This window comes from Eriocheir sinensis, chromosome 53, assembly GCF_024679095.1.
Source record: "Eriocheir sinensis breed Jianghai 21 chromosome 53, ASM2467909v1, whole genome shotgun sequence".
In the NCBI taxonomy this organism is placed as follows: Eukaryota; Metazoa; Arthropoda; class Malacostraca; order Decapoda; family Varunidae; genus Eriocheir; species Eriocheir sinensis.
Window position 1 is genome coordinate 3,278,793 of NC_066561.1, and position 21,099 is coordinate 3,299,891.

The 21,099-nt window shown below is 42.6% G+C and overlaps 1 long non-coding RNA gene across 1 annotated transcript; it reads right to left on the reverse strand.

Moving 5' to 3' along the window:
• Nucleotides 1-10,502: 10,502 nt before the first annotated feature.
• On the reverse strand, nucleotides 10,503-19,195 carry LOC126983194 (uncharacterized). Its single transcript, XR_007735607.1, has 2 exons — nucleotides 18,844-19,195; nucleotides 10,503-11,197 (listed from the first exon to the last, which is right to left on the reverse strand). It is a non-coding gene; the product is annotated as an uncharacterized LOC126983194 (long non-coding RNA).
• Between the last annotated feature and the right edge of the window lie 1,904 nt (nucleotides 19,196-21,099).

Genomic DNA, 21,099 nt, shown 5'->3' on the forward strand with positions numbered 1-21,099 from the left:
ACGGAGATAAAGCAATAAAAGAGAGATAAAGCAATAAAAGAGAAGTAAAGCACGGGGATAAGGCGATAAAAGAGAAGTAAAGCAATAAAAGATAAGTGAAGCACGGAGGTAAAGCGATAAAAGAGAAGTAAAGCACGGAGATAAGGCGATAAAAGAGAAGTAAAGCACGGAGATAAAGCGATAAAAGAGAAGTAAAGGCAATAAAAGAGAAGTAAAGCACGGAGATAAAGCGATAAAAGAGAAGTAAAGGCAATAAAAGAGAAGTAAAGCACGGAGATAAGGCGATAAAAGAGAAGTAAAGCACGGAGATAAAGCGATAAAAGAGAAGTAAAGGCAATAAAAGAGAAGTAAAGCACGGAGATAAAGCGATAAAAGAGAAGTAAAGGCAATAAAAGAGAAGTAAAGCACGGAGATAAGGCGATAAAAAAGAAGTAAAGGCAATAAAAGAGAAGTAAAGCACGGAGATAAAGCGATAAAAGAGAAGTAAAGCAATAAAAGATAAGTAAAGCACGGAGATAAAGCAATAAAAGAGAAGTAAAGCACGGAGATAAAGAGATAAAAGATAAGTAAAGCACGGAGATAAAGCAATAAAAGAGAAGTAAAGCACGGAGATAAAGCGATAAAAGAGAAGTAAAGCACGGAGATAAAGCGATAAAAGAGAAGTAAAGCACGGAGATAAAGCAATAAAAGAGAAGTAAAGCACGGAGATAAAGCGATAAAAGAGAAGTAAAGCACGGAGATAAAGCAATAAAAGAGAAGTAAAGCACGGAGATAAAGCGATAAAAGAGAAGTAAAGCACGGAGATAAAGCGATAAAAGAGAAGTAAAGCACGGAGATAAAGCGATAAAAGAGAAGTAAAGCACGGAGATAAAGCGATAAAAGAGAAGTAAAGCACGGAGATAAAGCGATAAAAGAGAAGTAAAGCACGGAGATAAGGCAATAAAAGAGAAGTAAAGCACGGAGATAAGGCAATAAAAGAGAAGTAAAGCACGGAGATAAAGCGATAAAAGAGAAGTAAAGCACGGAGATAAAGCGATAAAAGAGAAGTAAAGCACGGAGATAAAGCGATAAAAGAGAAGTAAAGCACGGAGATAAAGCAATAAAGGAGAAGTAAAGCACGGAGATAAAGCGATAAAAGAGAAGTAAAGCACGGAGATAAAGCAATAAAGGAGAAGTAAAGCACGGAGATAAAGCGATAAAAGAGAAGTAAAGCACGGAGATAAAGCGATAAAAGAGTAGAGCACGGCAGAAATAAGCAATAAAAGAGAAGTAAAGAGAGAAATAGAGAATTAAAAGGCTCGGGCGATAAAAGAGAAGTAAAGCACGGAGATAAAGCAATAGCTAGAAGCGAAATACAGAGAAATAAAGAGAGAAATAGAGAAATAAAAGGCTCGGGCGATAAAAGAGAAGTAGGCTAATTAAAGCACGGAAATAGAGCAATAAAGAGAAATAGAGAAATAAAATGCTCGGGTGGTAAAAGAGAAGTAAAAAGCACGGTTATAAAGCAATAAAAGAGAAATAAAGAGATAAATAAAAAGAAATAATACAAATAAAAAAAAAAGAAAAAGAAAAGTCTCGGGTGATAAAAGAGAAGTAATTAAAGCACGGAGATAAAGCAATAAAAGATAAATAAAGAGAAATAGAGAAATAAAAGGCTCGGGCGATAAAAGAGAAGTAAAGCACGGCAGAAATAAGCAATAATTGCAGTCACTGAACTAATTAAGTTTCTCACCCTCCAGTGATGAGGAAGAGGAGGACGATGAGGGACAGTTTCTTTAGATTCCTAGAAACTGATTAAAATAGTGTATAATCAGTCAGGCCAGTTAGCCTTCATATAGTGAAGCAAAATATTGTTTTAGTTTATTATGTTGTTTATTTAGTTTTTTTCTTTTTCTGGAGGAGGCCAGGGGCGTTTCTAGGCTTCAAAAACTTTCGGGGCTGAAGTTTACAGTGAGCGAAAAAAAAAAAAAAAATGTGGGGGGGGGACCTGTTTGCGTTTACCACCACTGCTCCTTTCACACTTGCGGGCGAGGCCCGCGTCCGCGCTTATAACGCGGACGCGGGTCAACTTATGACCATAGCTGGGCACGTTAACAGAAAACCTTATTCTCGATAACCAATAACTGATAATGGAAAACCTTATCGGTGATAACCGATATTCATTAACTGGAGACACAAATATAGGCGATAACCGATAACCGATACCCGATATAAATCCACAATTCCGATACTATATAGCTAGCGACAAGTCTGATAGGCGAAAACGATACTATATTGATATTTCAAATAAAAAAACATAGATGAATTCAAATTTTCATTATCTGTATTTTAGAAAACTTACAAAACCTGAAAACCACACGTTGACACGCACATGGACGGTAATACTAGAAACGCCTGAACCGGTGTTGTGTTATTTGGCGTCCCCACCGTCAAACATTGGTCTCTCGTGAACTGCGCATGCTCAGACTAGCAAGCGTAGACCTGTACAGTCTCACAAAGCTTTTTAACTGTATTTAAGAGTTGCTGGAAGGCTGAATCAGACATTAAATACCACTAACACCATCCCCGCTGTTTCTAAACCGCTCTTTACGAGTTGTATTTATATGTACAGTGTCGTTCTAGAAACAGCGAGGATGGTGGTACTGTAGATATGTCTGATTCAGCCTTCCAGCAACTCTTAATTACGGTTAAAAAGCTTTGTGAGACTGTACAGGTCTACGCTTGCTGGTCTGAACATGCGCAGTTCACGAGAGACCAGTGTTCGTAAACAAAAGCGCCTGCTTTTGACGATGGGACACCAAATAACACAACAATGTGTGCCTTCAATACCATGGCATGCTCACAAACGAATATGGAGTTTTAAATTTGAGGCAGTGAATAATCATTTTGGGGGCAAAGTTAAATGATTTTTCTCTTTGATATATTGATTTTTGTGTCTAACATAAAGAAATAACCTAGTGTTTTAATGTTGATGATCTAAGTATGAAATCTCTTCACCGAAGATATTTCATACCCCGAAGTTTTTTTCATACAACACCGGGCGTCCGGGCCACGCATGCGCAGTAGGGAGGAGACAACGTTTTTTATTCTGAGAGGCGGATAAAAGTAACGATTATCGCTAGTTTGGTTACAAAAGTAACAAAGATACCGATATATATTTAAATAAGTAGCGGATGGCCGATAACCCGATTTTGTTATCAGCGATCGATAAAGTATCGCGATAACTTATCGCGATAACGCCCAGCTATGCTTATGACTGATGTTTTCTAAATAACCTTTCACACGCCGGGGACGTCGCCCGCGCGGCCGAAATTCAACGCGGGCCCCCCTTGGGTCATCTGCGGGCCCGCGTCCGCGCATAGCAGCCAAAGGGTACAGTGTTCAATGTGTTTTCACACGGCGCGAGCGATGCCCGCGGCCCGCTCATCTCTCCGAAAAAAAAAAAACTCATTCAGTATCCTGGTTGATTTCAATATGTGATTTGTTGTTCGTTCATTTTAGTTCCTGTTTCACTTTTTATTTTTAACTTTATATAAAGGAAGAATTTTGATGCTTTTTTCCCTTGTGATTAGACTGCTTCATCTTCCCTCTACCTTCTCTCCCTTTTCCCATTTTCTCTTTTTACTCTGCCATCTATCTTAATTTTTGGTCTTTCATTATATCAATTTTATTCCTTTATCTCCCTTCCTCCTCCAGCTTTATTTTTGTCTCTCCTTTCCTCCAGATGACCTTACTTTCCCTGGCTTTCATTACATTTTCCTGTCTTTTTCCTGCCTCCTTCCACCTTCGTGCGGGTGACGGGCAGTTTTCATCCCCGCCGACTGAAAGGATACGCGGGAAGACCCGCGTCCGCTTTATAAGCGCGGACGCGGGCCTCGCCCGCAAGTGTGAAAGGGGCCTAAGATAAACACATACAACTACACTCCCAGATTGCACAGTAAACAACAAACTGCTCAAACTACTGGTATATGGCTTCAAAATGTAATCTTTAGTATGAACTACATCAATAACATCAGCTTCGTTCAAACAGCGGACCAATACCTGGGGTGAAAAAAAGGTTCGGGGCTAGGGTAAAAACATTCGGGGCTCAAGCCCCGGAAGCCCAAGGCTAACGACGCCACTGAAGTTGGCTACTGCAGCTGCAGCCTGCATAATAGTAATGTTACGCCAGGGGGGGTATTTGTGGGTGTATTTGTGTTGTTTATGTGGGGGGTGCTAGTTTGGGACGCAGAGGGCTGGGTGATGGCCGGCGGCGTGGGGTGCATCGCGGCGGCCGGGCGAGGAGACGCCACTGGGGAGTCTGACTTGAGTAAACAAATGCCGAGGCGAATGAACGCCGACACGGTGCGGCATATGTTCGGAGGCGATTTTGACCCTATGCATATTTTTACCTCGGGACGTACCACACACCATCAGAATCAGAAAAGCATGCAGATTCAGGATCTGGGCTTAAAAAAAGTGATGCGATGAAAACCAGCTGAGTACTAGGAGATGAAGGGAAATAAGTGCAAGAAAAGGTGTACTCCATACTTCACTTAACTCTGATTTTCGTATGTGTAATTTTGCAATATTGTTACAATTTTATGCTAGTGTGATGCAGTTTTCTCAGGAAGATGATGGTGGTCTCAGTTGTTCGTAAAAATGAATGTTGGGGTCAGGAAACAGGGTGGGAGTGAGGTGTGTGAAGTCGTCGGTTTGGACAGACGACGAGGATGGGGCGGGGCTTAATTAGGCTCGAGGAAGGGGCGGAGCTTATCAAGACGCAAGCCGATCGTCGTCCAGGATGAGATGCCGTGAACATTTCTATTTATATTTTTAATTCACCGACAATTGCTTCATAGGGTATATAACAAAAATTCCACATTATTTTATTTTATTGTAGTAGTTTATAGCATAAAAACATGCAAGAGGTCCTAATAAAAAAACTCATTTCAAAACTTGGTTCTTCACATTCTATGAGTGACGATACCTCTCTATACTTGCCTTGGGCGGGAGAGCTTACACATCTGCTGCTGGTCAAACAGAAGCGGACTCGCGGAGTCAGCAGGCCATGCAAGACCTTATAACCAGCAAAGACGCCATCCTGTTCTTCCTCCTTCTTCAGGCCATGCACATGCACAGGGCGGTGCATGCTGGCTCAGGAAATGATTCGAAGAGAGAAAGAACAGCAAAGGTTGGCACTGGAGCAAGAAAACAGCGGCCTGCTCAGTGACCTGTCGTTATCCAGACACGAGAATACTGGCCTGCTCAAGGATCTGTCTAAAGCTAGGGAAGAAATTAACAGCCTGCGGGAAGAAAATAATGACTGGTCGAAGCGCTGATCATCTGGGAAAAACGTAACGACCTTGTGAAACAACTATCAATCACCGAGGCTGAAAAGGAAGACCTTGTGAAACAGCTGTCAATCACCGAGGCTGAAAAGGAAGACCTTGTGAAACAGCTGTCAATCACCGAGGCTGAAAAGAAAGACCTTGTGAAACAGCTGTCAATCACCGAGGTTGAAAAGGAAGACCTTGTGAAACAGCTGTCAATCACCGAGGCTGAAAAGAAAGACCTTGTGAAACAGCTGTCAATCACCGAGGTTTAAAAGGAAGACCTTGTGAAACAGCTGTCAATCACCGAGGTTGAAAAGGAAGACCTTATGAAAGTGCTGTCCATCTTCAAGGGTGAAAATGGCGGACATGCCCATGAATCTGCTGTCGTCATTTCCGAGGAAGTTGGTTATGCAGATGACGAGCTCAGTCTTCAAACTTCACTCGTTCCCGTCGAGGAGGTCTAGAGATTAATATAATGACCACGATATGCTCTATTAAGCTCCTCCTTGTTGAGGAAGCCACCCCTACCCCTTTAAGGACATACTGTAGGGGGGGGGGGGTAAGCTAAATAATAGGGATAGAAATTTTCTATTATTTTTTTTTAAAAGTGTAGTTTTTAATGCAACATGATGTTATTTTTAACGTAATATATAGCTCTCAAACTGAATTTTTGACATTTATTTCCCTCTTTATTTTTCAGTTTTTTGCCTTTCTTTAGTAGAATAAATCTCAAAAACTAACAGACTGGGTTCATCGAACCTTTGTGATTTTCAAAGCTAATATATCAACCTATAATTCTGTCTTTTTACTTCTGTCATTAAGATCCTGCCTGGCTCTAGGTTACTCAAAATATAGGTCAGTATTATAAGACACTTTCGCTTCTCACATCAGCTATTTCTAAAGAGCCAAATGAGTGTTTCTTTGGGTTCACGGTACAGATCGAAGAAGGGTCAAACTACCACCAGGGTCATAAAAGTACTCCTGGAAATGCCCATAACTCCTACGAAAGCCTTGTCAAATATGTTCTTGGGCGGCGAAATGCCTTATAATACAACCCATAGTTACAAATCTATGAGAAGCATTTGTACCACCTTGTTTTACTTCTGTACTGTTCGTGATTCCTGTGTGATGTGTACGTACCTTTAAGAAGAATTACGTTGATTCTCCACTTCATGTATTACTTTATTTATAATTTCGACAAAGAGGAGACAGGAGAGTGAAAACGGGGTAAGGAAACTCAGACTGGAGATGAAGTTTTTTGTTACATGCTGCCCACAGTGGTTTTAGGCTTTCTTGAGGGACCTCTTGAGCGACCCCAGCCTGTTAGTGGTGCAGGCGAATTTTATTTATAGTGACTGTCGTGATATGTGACCCTTGTACTCTGTTCTCTCGCCATTTCGATGGAGTGTCTTCTTCCGAGAGAATAGAACATGAGACAGCTTTTTTGTGTTTTTTTTTTATAGTAAAGGAAGAAGCTCAAGGTCAGAAATAAAGAAAAACCTAAAAGCCTGCCATGCACTGCCCCTCTAAAAGAAAGTAGAGATGAATAGCCAAGAGAGAGGTCAAGATTTAGAATGAGAGGTGTCTTAATAATCCCCAATGACAGTATAACCCTATAGCTAATCAAATTGTAGGATGTATCAGGGCAGGTCAGTCAATCTGCTCCATTCCGAGAGGTCCTATGAGGTGATCTACCATTGGGTTAGGCCCATGGCCACTCTGTCTGTCTATCAATTCCCCCTGAAAAAGACATTCTGTTCAGACACTTGGGAATTCAGACTCCACCTTCAGTCTTAAGTTTCCCAAGCACCATTTCCATGCCTGTTATGATTTCTAAGCTAAGTCAGGCAAGACACACACACACACACACTGCTGGTGCTGCATCTGGAAGTAATGTTTGAGAGTAAGCTACTGTGGACGTGCAGCAAAAGAAAGAGAAAGAGAAAGATAAACAGAGAGAGAGAGAGAGAGAGAGAGAGAGAGAGAGAGAGAGAGAGAGAGAGAGAGAGAGAGAATTTGTGGAGTTGTAAGCAGTCAGTCAGTGAGGAGAGCATAGAGGAAGCCCTCCCCAGCCTCTGACGTCACACTCTGGCCTTAGCATTTAGAAGGCCATGGCTCATATACAAGGGGTCCAGGGTTCAGGATTCGAATCCTCAGCTGGGTGGAGACAAAGAGGTCTTGTCTTTTCATGCTGTAATCCTTGTTCACCTAACACAGAATAGGTACAGGACGTAAGCCATGAAGTTGTGACCTCATCTTCCCAGCAGGAGCAGCTAGCAATCCTGCCCTCCTATATGTGTATGTGATCCTGCGGCAGTGGAAGGCCAACATTCCTGCCCTCCTGTGTGTGTGTGTGTGTGTGTGTGTGTGTGATTTTTTTTTTTTTTTTAAATAGGAAGGAAAGGAACATAAACATATATGGCTAAGGGAGAAGACTGGTGAGTGATTCAGTGTTTTGTATTTAAGTCAATAATATGACTCTGTCCTGCTGGCAGAGAAATGAACGGCATAGAGAGCTTAGATTTAAGTGAATGGAAGCATAGAGAGATTTAAGTGAATGGAAGCATAGAGATTTAAGTGAAAGGAAGCATAGAGGGTAAAGTGTATGGAAGCATAGAGAGTAAAGTGAAGATAAGCATAGAGTAGATTGAAGGGAAGCATAGAGAGTAAAGTACCAGTTGTGTAATGTATTTGTGCCCCCCCAGACCCCAAACATAAGCTAAGCTAAATCCCCCCCCACAACATCTTATCCTAACCTAACCTGGTGGGCACAGACTCCTCCCCAAATATATTAACTTATGGGAGTGTGTTTCAGCCTTCATAATATTAATCTAAAGCATATAAAGGTATTTTGTAAAGGTTAGGTGACTATAATTTTAATGTGGCAGCAGTCTCATAAGAAATAACCACAACAAGTGATACAGAAAGAAGGGAAACTGATTTTTCTGAGAGTGGAACATAAGAACGTAAGAAGAGGTGGAACATAAGAACGTAAGAAGAGGTGGAACATAAGAACGTAAGAAGAGAGCTGATGAAGACTTTGGAAAAAGACTAAGTGAAAAATATAAAGGGAACAGGAAATCATATTGGAAAGAAGTAAAACACGAAAGAAATGAAGAAAATATCTCCTCAAGTGAAATAAATGAAGTTATGGATGAGAACGGAAAGATGTTGAAAGACGGGGAAGCTGTGAAAGAGATGGAGAGAATATTTCAAAAACTTAATGAATTTTGAGGATGGACGTCCAGCAGCTGTAACAGCAGCAGTTTTGAGTAGAGGTAGAGGAGGAGTATATGAAGAAAGAAGTATAACATATGAAGAAGTAAATCAGGCAATAGAAATATTAAAAAATGGAAAGGCAGCAGGAATTGATGGAATCACAGCAGAAATGTTGAAGTGTGGAGGAGATGAAGTTGTTAAATGGATGGTCAAGATATGTGAAGTAGCATGGGAGGGAGGGGGGGGGGGGGGGGTGGGTGCCCGCAGACTGGACGAAAGACATCATTGTCCCAGTTTACAAGGGGAAGGGCAGGAGAGGGGAATGTGGGAGCTATAGAGGTATAAGTTTCCTGAGTATACCCGGAAAGGTATATGGAAAAGTCATAATAGAGGGTGCAAAGACTTACAGAAGAGAAAATCAGTGAAGAACAAGGAGGCTTCAGGAAGGGAAGGGGATGTGTGGATCAGATATTTTCCTTCAGGATAGTAGAAAAAATAATAGCAAAAGGAAAGAAACTATACGCTGCCTTCATGGATTTAGAAAAAGCTTATGACAGAGTCGATTGGATTGCATTGTGGGATGTTTTAAAGATTTATGGTGTGGGAGGAAAACTGCTTAGTGCAATAAAGTCTTTCTATGAGGATGCATCTGCATGTGTCAAAATTACTGGAGAAACAAGTGAACATTTTGAGATAAAAGTGGGCTTAAGACAAGGGTGTGTCATGTCACCATGGTTGTTCAATATTTATATGGATGGTGTTATTAGAGAAATGAAGGGCAAAGTTGGGGAAGTTGGAGTAAAAATGTTTAATGAGGGAAGGAAGTGGGTACTGAATTCAATACTGTTTGCTGATGACACAGTGCTCATTGCAGAAAATGAAAGTGACCTACAAAATTTGGTCAGTGTTTTTGATAGTGTCTGCAATAGGAGAAAGCTGAAAGTAAATGTCAACAAAAGTAAAGTGATGGTTTGTGAGCGAAGTAGAAGTGAGGTTGTAGATTTTGTATGCCCATATAGAGTGGGAATTGAATGTGAAAAAGAATGCAAAATAATTTTGAATGGTGAAGAAATGGAGGAGGTCAATGAGTTTAAGTACCTTGGATCAGTTATGTGTAAGCATGGTGGTATGGAGGGAGAGATAAGAGAAAGGGCATTGCAAGGAAGAAGGGTGGTAGGGTCTTTGGGACGAATCTTGAATGGCAGAAGTGTGAGCATGGAGGTAAAGAGGGATTTGAGAAATACAATAATAGTACCAATCCTCATATGCAAGTGAAATGTGGGCCTGGAATGAAAGTCAGAGGAAATGAGTTATTTGAGGAGTGCTTGTGGTGTGAGTAGAATGGATGGAGAGTAATGAAAGTGTGTACGAGCATTTTGGAATGTGTCACAGGGGTAAAGGGAAGAAGTGTGGAGTGGTGGAAGAAGTGAAGTGACAGACCTCCAGTGAAATGGAGGGATAGGGTGCAAGAGTACATTAGGGAGAGGGGGGAAAGATCTTTGAGAAACTTTGAGCAGGCAAGGAGGGAGTGTCTGGATAGAGAAAGTTGGAAGCTCTTCTGCCGTGGCCATCCCATGGTGGGAGCTCCTAGGAGCAGGCGTCGATGATGATGATGATGGAACATATAGTCTGCATTTGTAGTGCCACGGCGACTAAGCCTCCCATAACTCTCTCTGCCAGGGGTGTACCTCTTTGGCCGACTAGTGAAGGAGTGGCTCTCCCGTCTCGCTGGTCGCGGGTTTGATCCCGGCGCCGGCAAACCTTTCCTTGTCTGGATTAATTCCTCGTGTGTTTCGTTACACGCAGTGGCCGTGCGGGAGTGGAGAAAAGAGAAAATTCTGGCATTACACATTGACTACAGGCATTTTGTTGTATATTTTGTTTGGATGAGTAAAAAAAAAAAAAAAAAAAAAAAAAAAAAAAAAAGTTACATCTTTGGTTACACCATAGGAATATAACAGGCACAAGTTCCCGAGTCATGTTTATTAAATAAGTAATACAAATAACAGACTAAGAGGGGCAAACAGATGTCTCGTGGGGGAACTAATCAGTCTGCGGTAGATGTGGGCCAGCTGGTCCCCCCTAAGAATGGCGTGTGAAAACATGGGCAGGCGCATGCGCAGTAGAGGAGGGGCCAGGGGGGACCGTTCAGTCCGCCACACCGGACTCGTTGTCCTTGGGGTCCGAAGGGACGTGGGGGGGGGGGAGGAGGTAGGGGATGGGGATGATGAAGTGGCCCAGGAAGAAGTGCCGGGAGAAGGGGCCTCGTCAGGGGTCAGAAGGGGCACCACTTCCAGCTCCGACTTGGGCTTTGGGCTTCGGAGGCTGCACGGTAGTGAGGGAGCCACCGAGCACGGTCCTGATGATGTCTGCAGACGGGGGGTTTAGTGGTAGGCGGATGTCGGGGAGGCCGTTCAACTTGAGCCCTTCAGATAAGGCTTCCTGGAAGGAGCCTGGTCTGCCGCAATTTACCAAGTGTGCATTGAACACACATAAACAGGTAGCCGCGTAAAAGTTCTCGACCAGATGGAGGGGGGAGGTGGTGGCAGAAGGGGGGGGTTGGGCGGCCTGCGCGTTGGAGGGGGAGTCCTCTTTTGTCCGCCGGCGTTCCCGCTCCTTCTTCGCTCCCGACTTGCGAGGCATTCCAGCAGAGGTTAACAACTCTGACTGAGAAAAACAATGTCTTCATATGGCATTTGGACATTAGGAACATTAATCAGTTAAAGGTAAAGAGGTGGAGGAAGGAGAAAGAGGAACCACAAGCATAATCCAAAATAAAATGTGTAATCTGGGCCAAGTAAAAATGACCTTCACGTGTTATTTTGTAATGTCAATATATAAACTAATGATAAGATAGCGGAACTGAGAGCAAAAGTTGAAGAGTTACAGACACCCCCTCATGTGATAGCGTTACAGGAAGTCAAACCAAAAAATCATCGTTTTGATAGAGACATTGCGGAGTAAAACTTTGAAGGGTATGAGAGCATTGGAAAAAATCTAGCACATGAGGATAAGGGAAGAGGACTGTTAGTATATATAAATAAGGATATAGCCTATGATATTATCCAGATGAAAGAGGAAGCTTGTGAGTATATAGCAGTTAAGATCAAATGTAAAAATGAGGAACTATTGTTCGCGTCTATTTATAGGAGCCCAAGCAGTGATAATGAAAATAACGAGAAAATACTGAAGTTACTACAAGAAACCAGTGAATACAGTGCAAGACACAAAATTATTGTTGGAAATTTGACTTGCCTAATATAGAATGGGGACACTTCACATGCAAATCAGCCTTAGCTTGAGTTTCATAGAAAAGGTCCAGGATTGTTGTTACACTCAGTACATACAGGAGATTACCAGATTCAGAGGGACCTGTGCTGGGAACATATTAAATCTGGTATTCACTGATGATGACACAATGTTGAGGGACTTAGAGATAACAAGCCCACTTGGGAAGTGACCACGGATGTGTTAGTTTTAAGTGTGACATAGAATCCCAGGACAGGAACTGTAAAAGTAAAATTTATTTTTATGAAAAAGCGGATTTTGATAAATTATAAGGATTGTTATCGATTGGGACGTATACCTTGATACTCATGATATACATGAAGTGTGGAGGAGATTTAAGCTGAAGTTACTAGAGGCTGTCAAAGTATGTATTCCTCAAAGGGAATTCAGAGGTAAAGATACACTCAGGAAGAGGACGAATAAAGGCTTGGAAATAAACAGAAGACTGTGGGCAAAGATCAAGAAGAAAAAACAATATTGGAATAGATTGAGAAGAATGCAGGATGGTGGCATACATGGGTCAGGTGAATACATACAAATACAAGAGGATTACCGGAGATTAAGCAATCAAGTTCGAAAGGAGACTAGAAATGCTATTAACCCTAGAACACTAACCTTAGAAAAAGTCACACCACTACTAACCATGGGTACATCATACCCGATTTTGAAAAAAAAAAAAATTAAATGTAAAGTTTTAATGGAATAAAGTTACATGAAGGGACTTCAAACTTTGTATCTTGACTTAACATTAAGAAGAACTGAAAAACGTATTGTTTTGGTATGAAATCAGGTACTGAAAAATGTTACTAAAAATAGGAAAAATGTTCAAAAATTTCAAAAAAAAAAATTTCATAAAAAAAATTATCATCCGATGGCTTCCAAACTTCTTGTATGGCCTCCCAGGTCCTGTGATCCACTGCACAGGTGATCACTAAAAAAGTACGTAAACAATATCCTAGGGACATGTACAACACCCTGTATCACCAACCATGGGTATGAATGTAGGCCTACAACAAAGGTGAGCAGAGAGACAACGTGACCTTCCCCTACACTGTCAAGCGGGCACATGAAGCTACTGAGGAGGTGGGTACCCTCAGAGCACCGGAACCATACACAATGGCAATGACGTCATTCGCTTCGGGTACCTCATACCCATGGTTAGCGTTCTAGGGTTAAGGACACCGAAAACACTATTGCTCAGAATGTCAAAACAAACCCTAAGATATTCTGGAAGTACGTACAATTAAAGACTAAGTCATCAGTGGGAATATGTGACCTTTATACAAATACTGAAAAAACAGCCAAAACACAAAGCGACGGTGCTGGCGAACTTCTATAGTTCTGTTTTTACCGAGGAACCTGATGGGATGATACCCAATGTTGATATTAAGAATGTCCCTCCCTTACCAGACATAGAATTTACATGTGATGCTATAAAGAGTGATCGATAAAATGCAATGTCATAAGTCTCCAGGCCCAGAGGGGTTGCACCCACGGGTGACAAAAGAGGTGAAGGGAATCATTTCCCCGCCACTCAGGAAGATATTCACGTTATCGCTGCAGAGCAATGAGTTACCTGAAACTGGAAAATCGCAAACATTACACCGATCTATAAGAAGGGCGATAGAAACGAACCAGGTAATTACAGACCCGTGAGTTTGGCCTGTGTCATATGCAAGATAATGGAAACCATAATAATTTTTTTTAGAGCATTTGAAGAATTATCAACTACTCAGCAGAAAACAATACGAATTCATGACGGGCAGACTAACGGTGCTGCAGCTTATTACCGTGCTAGACAAATGGACACAGTATCTGGATGAAGGCAGCACTGTGGATGTTGCATATTGCAATTTTGCTAAGGCATTTAATAAAGTCCCACACTGGAGATTAATTGAGAACAAAAAGTTATAATATCAGGGGCAACATTTTAAACTGGATAGCAGCGTTCTTGACAGAGAGGAAACACAGAGTTATAGTAAATGGAGAAGAATCAGACTGGCAAATGGTTACTAGTGGAGTGCCCCAAGGCTCAGTGCTTGGACCACTGTTGTTCATTATGTACATAAATGATCTACCAGATGTAACACTCAACACTGAATTATTTTTGTACGCTGACGACACAAAGGTCTTCAGACAAATTGGTAAGAGAGAAGACTGTGTTGAACTGCAGGAAGATCTCTACAGGATGCAACGTTGGTCGGAGAAGTGGTTGTTGGAGTTCCACCCTGAAAAGTGCAGAGCTATGAGGACAGGAACATCAAATGAAGAAAAGATCACATACAAAATGGGGGAGGAGCTAAAGGACATCACAGTGGAAAAGGACTTGGGACTTTGGACTGATTGCGAGCTGAAGTTTAAAGAACACTGTGCAAGGAAAACCAATAGGGCTAACGGATTGGTAGGACTGATCCGACTTACATTTGCGACACTGGATGAGTCAAAACTCAAGTTATTGTTTATTGCCTTAGTTCGACCACACCTAGAGTACGCAAACCAAGTCTGGTCCCCGAGCAAGAAGATGGACATTGAGGCAGTGGAGGCAGTTCAAAGAGCCACCAAATTGGTACCAACCTTGAAGAACTTGTCATATCCAGAACGATTAGAGAAATTAGGCCTTCCAACCCTGTCATACAGACGGGTACAAGTCACTCCGGCCCCCCTCCCTAGTCACTCCGGCCCTCCACCCAAGTCACTCCGGCCCTCCACCCAAGTCACTCCGGCCCTCCACCCAAGTCACTCCAGCCCTCCACCCAAGTCACTCCGGCCCTCCACCCAAGTCACTCCAGCCCTCCACCCAAGTCACTCCAGCCCTCCACCCAAGTCACTCTGGCCCCCCTCCCTAGTCACTCCGGCCCTCCACCCAAGTCACTCCGGCCCTTCACCCAAGTCATTCCGGCCCTCCACCCAAGTCACTCTGGCCCTCCACCCAAGTCACTCCGGCCCTTCACCCAAGTCACTCCGGCCCTCCACCCAAGTCACTCCGGCCCTCCACCCAAGTCACTCCGGCCCTCCACCCAAGTCACTCCGGCCCTCCACCCAAGTCACTCCGGCCCTCCACCCAAGTCACTCTGGCCCCCCTCCCTAGTCACTCCGGCCCTCCACCCAAGTCACTCCGGCCCTCCACCCAAGTCACTCCGGCCCTCCACCCAAGTCACTCCGGCCTCTCACCCTAGTCGGCTTTTATGAGGGTCATTATAGTCGCTATAGTAGTACCATCTGAGGTGTTGTAATACATAGTAATGATAGGCGCACCTAGCATCACCGTAGCCGATCCAGGATTCAGGGGCCGGTTTCATCAAAGGTCCCAAGTAAACCCTAAAGAGTCTACCATAAGGGTGTTCCTCCCCCTGGTTGCACCATCAATGAGTTCATACGTGATACAAGATATTATGCAATGGGTCATCAACAATTATATTCACACACAAAAAAGCACAGACGTAAAGCAACGATGCTAAGTGTAGGCTAGTAGTGTTTATGTATTATCATCGTTCATATTTTGTAAAAAAAAAATGCATTAAAACATAAAGTAGCCTTATTAAATAATCATATCTTTACAGAGTATTTTACGTTCATTCAGGAGTGGTAAATATGAAACACACTTTGTTTAACGGGTGACATGGTAGCGTGCAGGAATGGGAATTCCCCTTTTTAACCAGCACCTCAGATGACTTCCAGAGGTGGTACTACTATAGCAACTATAATGACCCTCATAAAAGCTGACTAGGGTGGCAGGCCGGAGTGACTTGGGTGAAGGGCCGGAGTGACTAGGGTGGGAGGCCAGAGTGACTAGGGAGGGGGGCCGGAGTGACTTGAAACCATACAGACGATCAAGAGGTGATATGATAGAATTGTTCAAAATCATGAATGGAGTGTACGACAGTGACATATGCAGCGGGCGGTTAATCTAGCCAACAACTGCTTCTAATATGCCGAAAAAATAGCATGGGTACCGCATAGGATAATTCTTTTGCTTCACATTTGTGAAGGTTTTAGTTACTGGTCGTACCAATTTACTGCGTAAACAGCTTGATTATGTGGGGGTGCCTTGAAAATTTCTAAGTCCAGTGTTGTTGTCTGAAACTTTGACACAAGGGCTTCCTGGCCAGACTGAGCCTCATAGCTGCCTTACACTAAAGACACTACACCACAGAAACTAGTTCCTAAGTCAGTAATATTAAGAACGCGCATGGATCATTACGATTTCAGACATAAAACGGTCCTACATTATTTTCTTCTCTATATTAAAGCAAATAATGGCGCAAGTATTTGTATTTAATAATTTTAAACGATTACATTCACGATCTAGCGCTTCAAGGTAAATACGCGGTGTATCGCGCAGCCAGTGCCACGTAGGCAAGATGTCTGCCAGTCTTCCTCGGGCCGCCCGCCATCATGGATGGACCGACACTCGATCACTCACTCACTTAAAATATCATTCTACTTCACCTCGGTAAGTGTTAACTGAGTATTTAACCTCTTTATTGGTATGCATGTAGGTTGACAAAAGGACCGATTACTATCCCAATACCGAGTCCAACAGTGACACGGGCATGTCATGTGAGCGTTGTGACTCACGGTCGCAGAAGCTGTGACAAGCACGTGTCAGAAAACAAACGGATATTGTTCAACGCGCGATACTTATAGTTTGAATAAAATGGAGGCCAGGGTGATACATAGCAGTCGGTAGGTCACTCCCGGGTTAGTTAACAGCAGGAGCCTCAGTGCAAGATGATAACTGTCACAAATCTGTTTTATTTTGTACCCTAAACTACACGGTAAAAATGATCTAGCATCAACTTACAAGAAGTGGATGGGTTAACCGTCAGGATTGTACCATATGTAATTATGAAACATGACATTTCCCAAGAGTTGCTCGACTACGGATTGAGGCGCCGGGGGTGGTGGGGTGGGGGTATAACTACGCTGACCAACCAATTACACACCCGACACTTGTCAACAGACCCACTGTGGCGGCTGCTATGTTATATTGGAATAGATTACAAGAGTATACGTTAGGGAATTTCCTTTCTTTAGACAAGGGATTTTTCCCAATTTTGGGGATTTTTGTAGGAACATTTTGAAAGCCCACTTTTTAATGATTTGGCCTTCCACCACTAAAACAACGGCTCCCTAGAGGGATTAATCGAGCGCATCATATATGTGAGTGGGGTCGAGGGGGCGAAGCCCCCCAGGTTGCTGCCAGGTCACAAAATTTGGTTGGGGTACTTTAAGAGAGGGGGTCCAGCCCTTGGTTAGCAGGGGGGTCAAGGTTAGGTTATGTAAAGTTCGGTTAGAGTAGTTTAAATGTGCTCACCCACCCTAAAGAACTGCTTCGTTAGCGATGGTACACTTGGTTAGCGATGGTACGCTTGGTTAGTGATTAGCCCAAGCATGTGAGACCAGGTCCACCATGCGTGGTTATTTTTATTTTTTTTAGAACACGCAGCCCAACGGCTGCCGTGCTGAGGGCCGGGTATAGCGCGGACCTGTTCAGGGCGAGTCCTGGATGACCTTGAGTCATGGTGCGGGGCTGTTTTGGGGTGGTTAGTGATGGTACTCAAGGTTAGCGACGGTACGCTTGGTTAGCGATTAGCCCACGCATGTGAGAGTATACGTTAGGGATTTTCCTTACTTTCGAGAACAGGGAATTTTCACTAATTTAGGGATTTTTCTAGGGATATTTGGGAAGCCCATTTTTCAGTGATTTTGCCTTCCCCCCAACAACCCCGGTTCCCCACAGGTCCCCAGGCTTGTATTGGGGGGTAGGGGGGGCTGGATGGGGAGAAGTAATTGTTCCCTAGTTTTACCTTATAACAGTAATATTAGCACCTAAAGTTGTCCTCAATCCTCATATTTGTTAAGTTGTAGGATTTAGTGAATAAGTGAGTCTTCAGCGCTTTCTTGAAGATTGACTGTCACTGTTCTTAACATCCCCGGGTAACTCATTATAGAGCCGCAGGGCACTCTTCTCAAATGCTCTGAAACCCAGTTCCAGGTTGACCCTGGGCTCATAGAGTCTATACCGTTCTGTACTGTGTCTCCCTGACATGGTGGTGTCCAAATGAAAATCCTGTAGAATATTTCTCAAATATCCAGGTTTACCAAATCGCGTTGCTTGATAAGTCAAGGCACATATTTTGTAGACTATTCGTGCCTTAATGGGTAGCCAATGCAAGTCTATAAGTGCAGGTGTTATTCTCTGACAGGGGGGGCAGACCCTTTATTAGCCTTGCAGCTCTGTTCATAACAAGTTGTAGTTTCTTCAGCAGATATTTAGGAAGGCCATAATAAAGTGAGTTACAATAATCCAGCTTACTAGTTACATGATTATATATAAGCATCTTCATAGTCTTATCATCCAGGTATTTCTTGACAAATGCAATATTTCTCAGATGGTAGCCTGTTGTTCTCACCACCTGATTGATCTGTTCTTTGAATGATAGAGTGCCATCAAGTATTACACCTAAATCTTTGACGGACTTTTTTACAGTCATAGTGTCATCTTTATCCAAAGAGTGGAAATATCTAGCCTCCTGAGATCTTTGTTCTTCCCCACAATCAAGCATTCAGTTTTATCCTCATTCAGCTTCAGTTGCTTAGAATTCATCCAGCGGGCTCTTCATGGATCAAGATTATCAAGCAACACGGGGACATAGTAAGAAGATATATCAACAACATGCCAGGTTAGATATAAGAAAATATTCATTCTGTAATAGAGTGGTGGACATCTGGAACAGCCTCCCTGAAGCAGTAGTGAGTGCACCATCGGTTAGAACCTTTGAAAATAAGTTGTATAAGGCATGGCGATCACAGAGACAAAAACTTGAGCACTTGGTAGCCATTAATATTGAGCAGGGGCCCAGACAACTCGACCACGGAAACCACCCGACCGATCAAAGTAAGAGTTATCTCGAGCCGGATACACAGGCTTTGTTATTCTCTTCCGGAATTCTTATGCGAGTTAAAAAAGAAAAGCGTACTGAAAGAGAAATTCTACGTAAATATAGGAAGTACTTACTTCACAGTCAACTACGCGGCTGTTCCCCGTTGTGTCTTCTTCTGGGGTGTTTTATGGGGTGGGTGTTGTTATTCTATCGATGTGTCTCCAGGGGATGGGCTATATCCTGTCGAGTTGCTGCGACTGTCCCCTCAGACTCTCCTGCTGCACGCCAAAATTTGCCGCCAACAACGTGCGTTTGTGGCCCAGTGATACCAAGCATAGGGATGAGTCCGCTAATCTTCAGCAGCATCGCTATAATGCCATAAAACAGTAAGTTTTGAACAAAGAAAATGCTATTTATGTGATTTTTGATAAGAAATAGTTCACTGATTGGCTCAATTCAAATATTATAAGTAATATATGGACTGTCGCCAACCTAGTGTTGACTTGCTAAATGTAGCTAAATATGCTATAGTACAGCATTCTAACTGGCAGCACTGGAGAGAGATTTACATAAATTTACATAGAAAATCAGACCCCATGGTCCAGGCCGCTTTCACAGTCGTCTGGTAAGCACCCTACGTAACCAAAGGCCCTACCATCCTGGTAGCAGCCGTTACCATCGCCTCGATCTGCTTTCATAGTCCCTGTTTTCGTGGTATCGGCGACTACCAGCGTGGTGACGGTCATGACAAGATGAAGGCGCGTGATTCGGCAGTGTTGGTATGCCGGAGCGGCGGGAAATGTCAACATTACATCAGCTGAGCGGAGGATTATGAAGGATTGATTGATTGATTGATAGTTTATTGTTGCAGGTAGACAACAAGGGAGAAGGGAGGAACATGCCATCCCAACCCCCAGGCAGGACAGTGTGTGATTATACAACTATTAGTACTATTAGCACCATGAAACTAAAAAGATACAATGGTAGGAATAAATGTGAAAAATAGACGCACAAAGAATAAACGTGAAGAATGAATATAAAGAATAACTGAGAAGAATAGATATGATGAAAAAATGTGGAGCGTCTCGCTGATACACCGCTCAAATCTGCTGATAGCCTATATTTCCTAAGGATATAATAGGAGAAAATTTATTTAATAATGGTGACAAGTACTATTAAAGTTCTATTATTTAGCAGATGTCAGCAAGACAGTCTCTTCACCTGTATATATTAATTAGTGACATTTGTTCATTATTCACATTTATTTAGCAGGCTTCACATTTATTCATTACATAACATGGCTGATTTCGCTATATGTATGCCCTATGCATATACATACATATGAGGCTATCTAGAATAATACGAGAGTTTGACCAAGAAGGCATAACAAGTGAATAATGGTGACATGTATTAAAGTCCTCCCTTCTCCTTTATTGTGCATTTTGCAACAATAAACATTCAGTCAATCAAACTGAAATTCTCAGCAGGACGTTTACTGTCAGCAGGTGAAGTGAGTTCATGTCATTCAAAGTCTTCTAATTGTTTTCTCATATTACCATTGAAGCCGTGCAACGTGTTGCTGTATAGTGTAATATTTTTTTACATCCATTCAAATAAATAATATAACCACTTGAGGGCAAGAATTTGTACTATTTACTAATTAATGTCATTGGTAAGCTCCATTGGGGAGCCCCCGCGGCTACCAGAGCTCCGTTACCAGAGGTTCCAATCTCTGGCACTGGTGCAAACAAACAGCGCCGCGAAAGGCGACTGTGAAAGCGGATTTCTTGTTGGTAGCGGCGATCGCCGCTCGTTAGTAACGATCAACACAAACAAACGTGACCGTGAAAGCGGCCCTAGGTGGTCTGTCCTTAAACTTAAGTGATTCTACATTAATCAGATGGCTCCAAAACGTTGCATTTCAACTCTAGTTAATATTAAGTTGAAGGAAATGACGGTCGAGCTTGTTTTTGAAGAAGTCAATCTTGTTACACTGGGCCACTGACGGTGGGAGCTTTTTCCATTCTCGCACTACAACGTTGGTGAAGAAAAATTTGGTGCAGTCTGAATTTACTTGTCTACATTTAAGTTTTACGCTATTGTGTCATCGATCATAAACAATGGTGATCTGTCTATATTCGTGAAACCATTAAGTATTTTAAAACATTCAATCAGTTTTCCTCGGAAGCGACGTTTCTTAAGAGAGAACATGTTAATTATGGGTGAAAAGCCTTTCTTCGTAAGATTTGTTGCGCAAGGAAGGGATCATTTTTGTTGCCCGACGCTGACACCTTCTAATTTAGCAATGTCCTTTGCATGGTGGGGAGACCAAAACTGTACCGCATATCCCAAGTGGGGTCTGACGAAACTATTGTAGAGTGGAAGTATTA